The sequence below is a fragment of the Capsicum annuum genome, chromosome 6 (genome assembly GCF_002878395.1).
Source record: "Capsicum annuum cultivar UCD-10X-F1 chromosome 6, UCD10Xv1.1, whole genome shotgun sequence".
Classification (NCBI taxonomy): Eukaryota; Viridiplantae; Streptophyta; class Magnoliopsida; order Solanales; family Solanaceae; genus Capsicum; species Capsicum annuum.
Genome location: NC_061116.1, coordinates 30,151,603 through 30,155,679, shown reverse-complemented (window position 1 = coordinate 30,155,679; position 4,077 = coordinate 30,151,603).

The following is a 4,077-nucleotide window of genomic DNA, read 5'->3' as shown; positions in this document are numbered from 1 at the left end:
TATTGTAGTAATTTTTTGCTCAAACTCATGACCTATAAGTCAAACAACAATCATTGCTTAAAATTTCCAAAGTTTTGGATGGTTGTTACTTGTCGTAGTAATTGCTTGCTCAAACTCATGACCTACAAGTCATATGATAACTTTATCATTGCTTCAATATACAAAAGTTTTGGATGGTTTTTACCCTTTGTAGTAATTGCCTTCTCGAACACGTGGCCTTTAGGTCATATGAAAACTTTATCATTGTGTCTATGTATGATGGTTGCTACCTATTGTAGTAATTGCTTGCTCGAACTTATGACTTATAAGTCACACAACAACTTTATCATTATTTAAAGGTACCGAAGTTTTGGATGATTGTTACCTATTGTATATGTTGTTAATTAGTTTAGCTATAATGTTTATTTTAATTATTGCTTAAATTTTATTGTATCGTATCATTAAATTTATCGTTAGATAATGAAACAAGACTCATTTTGTGTAACGAACAATTTGAGATGATCGTGTCCTTAACTTTTCCTTTTCTCACATTTTGTCTTTACTGTTATTTAGATAGTAAACCAATCCGGACATGTGGTTGCACGTGTATCCCTGTGAATTAGATCAAGCTTTATAGAAAGGACCATATATATTAACTAAATTATGTTGGCTTTGTTTGGCTGCCCTATATCAGTATCATTTCATATATATGATACCCTCCATTGCGATTTATACGAGTTCTTTGATTTGGCAGTGAGTTTAAGAAACAAAAAGAACTTTTGAAACTTGTGGTCTAACATAAGTCATAGATGCTTGTGTGATTATAAATCATTTTATTAAAGGTAAAATAGACCCTTCAAAGTTAACTTGTTACTAAAAAAGGTAACACGTCATTCTTACCACCCAACCATTCAATTATTACATAAGACATTGTTAAAACTTAAAACATAAATAAATCCATGAATAGTTTTTTTTCAACAACAAAACTTTATCACGAAAAGATACATTTTGGAATTATACTAAACAACTTCTCATAACCTAGTCTAAACCAATACAAGAGAGCTAAACAAATGGAGGAATGGCCCTAGACACAACATCCGTGTGGGAGTAGGAGCAGGAGCTGCTGCAGAATAGATGACGCTGCACCTATAGAAACTCCAACTGACCTTCAACATGACTAATCTCCAAATGGAGATATATTAAGTACAGTATCAGTACAACCACACATATATTCTTTTGTGAATTTATGCACCTAAAGTGTCATAATCTACGCTTGTTTAGCCTAATTTCGAGGACTTCTTGCGTGTGTAATGGGTTGATAACGGTATAACTAAACATCTATGTGTTAAACCATATGTTTATAATGTTTAAGGTTTGTTTAAAACAAGTTTGTAATTAGTTTAGTCACATAGAGTTTAGACCAATAACTAGTGTTACTAGCTTGAGCTATGTGTTGTTCTAGTATATCTCGGTGGATTCTATTGTGTTGTATGCACTAATTAGTGGTGTTTGATATTACAGGAGATCATGTGAGATGTTTAGATCAATTTTTGGGAGCATAACAAGGTCTAATGATATTGGAAAGACACCCACAAAGTGAGGAAAACAAAGGCAAAAGGAAGGAACAAATGATGGCAAAATCTGAAAATTTTGAGGCCATGGGCGTGCCGCGCCCTATAGCCTCCGAGATAAGAGCATGCCATATCTTAAGACACAAAACAACTTTTTTGAAATAGTGTGAATCTGTGTTAAGGGAGTGACACGCCCCTAAATGTGGAGCAACATGGGCGTGCCACACCCAAGGCACCAAAAAGGGCAAACTCCCTCTTAGTATAAATAGAACACTTTGTTCTTATTGTACAAATCTTGGATGAATTTTAAGGCTAAAAATACACTAGAAGAGTCTACAATTAGGGTTCTTTATCTTTCCCTTAATTTACTTTTGTTTTTTATACATAGATTTCATTCTTGTAATTAGCTGTAAAACCATGAGTGGCTAAACACCCTCGTCTAGGGTTGAGGTGAAGAACAAGAATATTTGTTCTTTCAATTGAGTTTGTTTAAGTTGATTATCATTATTGGTTGTTCATATATCCTTGTTCTTACTATTCTATGAATTTGCGAACCCTAGGATAAACCTATATTTCTATCGTGAGCTCGAAAGAGGAATAATAAATTAGATTATCGGATATGTGGAGTGGGATCTTATACATTCAAGGGATTGAAGTTACGATTAGAATTTAGGATAGGAGTATACCTAATTCTCCCCATTTGGTTCATATGCGGGATGAAATACAAGTGCACCTAGCTTAGTTCTCGCATCCTCACTCAATGATATAGTTATGGGGCTAAGTTAGATAGAATATTAGAGCATGACCATTCTCTAATTATGTTACCAACCTCGTGAATCAACAATTAAGATAATTAACTGAATTAATGAGATAGTATAGTTAAGTAGGATTTGTTTGTAGTGTCTTAAACCTGGATTTCTCCCTATTATTGTATCCAACCCTTTGCTTTATCAAATTATTTATGGTTACTTTTGAATTTTTTATTCTCAAACGTTATTGGTTCACTTGCACTTGTTTAATTTCTGTAACACCCCATATTTTTGGGCTAGAACGTAAACCGTTATTTCTTCTCATAAAGGTTACAAAAGCCATAAATCCAATGCAAATTTACTGTGTTGATCAATTATGTAGTGTGGAAATCTATTTGAGCATAAATTAAGATCATAGAAGTCCCCTAACTCAAGGATGAGTTGAAAGATTTCCAATCGTTCGAGTTTGAGTAAGCATCGAAACTTGGGTAAACTTCAATCAACCATAACTCATTGTATATGATGATCTGGGTGGCCTACTATATACGAAATTGTAGATAATTGAATAAGCTTTCCAACGATAGAAGATTTGTTGAAATCGGATAATCGGGTAAGGAGTTATGGATATTTTAAGTTTCAGCTATAAGATAAATGCTATTTCAGTGCATGACGCATCGTGCTAGAGGGCAAAATGGCACTCGTTAATTTCTAGCAAGCCTCCGCGATAGTCCCACTTCGCGCCAAACTTTCAGGTCTTAATAGTTGGCATTTTTCCAAGCTCCGCATCGCGCTGGGGCCAAAAATGGGGCTCCAGTTTCAGAATTTCACTCAAGGGTATTTTGGTCTTTTCTACCTATTCCTATCCTCTATATATGTCCTAGTAAAGGAAAAAATCTCATTTTTTTTCTCTATTCCATAGCAAAAATTAGGGTTTCCTCCCTATAATTCCAATCCAATTATCTCTAGTAACTCAAGATTCAATCATGGGAATTCAAAACAAACTGGAGATTTGGAATCCCCAGATCATAAGATTCAAGAAGCACCTATTATTTTTGCATATAGAGGTACGTGGAGTTATCTCAAAAATCTCATGGGCTTAAAAAAATTCACATTTTAAAAATGGGGGTTTTGAAATTATGAATATAAACATGTTTTAAGCATCTTTATGATATTGATTTGGTCTTTAGGCCTATTTCCGAAGTAATTTGATATATTATATATGCATATGCTTGTGATTCAAAAGATGTTAACTTGAGAGGATGAATTATATGAAAGCCCTCTCTTGATATGAAATTGTTTTGAATTTTCATATGATATGAATTGTTAGAAATCATCTTGACAAGCATGACATGAACTATTTTGAAAGTGGATATGATTTTTGACTTGCAAGGAGAGGGTTATTATGTTGAAATATGATGAATATAATGGTTGCATGAATTAATGATGAGATATTGATGGCTTGCAAGTCGGGTATGACGATACCCTACAGAATAAGATATGTGATTGAATTAAATAGAGTTGAATGCATTGATTTTATACGCGATAGGTGAAGGACCGAAGGAGGCATTTGAGTGTAAGGGCTCATCGCTAGAAACCGTGTTTGCTGACATGGGAATTTGGTACCAGGCTAAGTGATCTTGTGTACCTGACTTTATGTCATTCCCAAATTGGGACTATGGTTAGGAGCCCTGCTTTGTGATCTTGTGCACTACTATACTTTATTGGCTCGAGACACCCTACTGTGTGATATTGTGTGTCTTCCCCTCACTAATACTCTA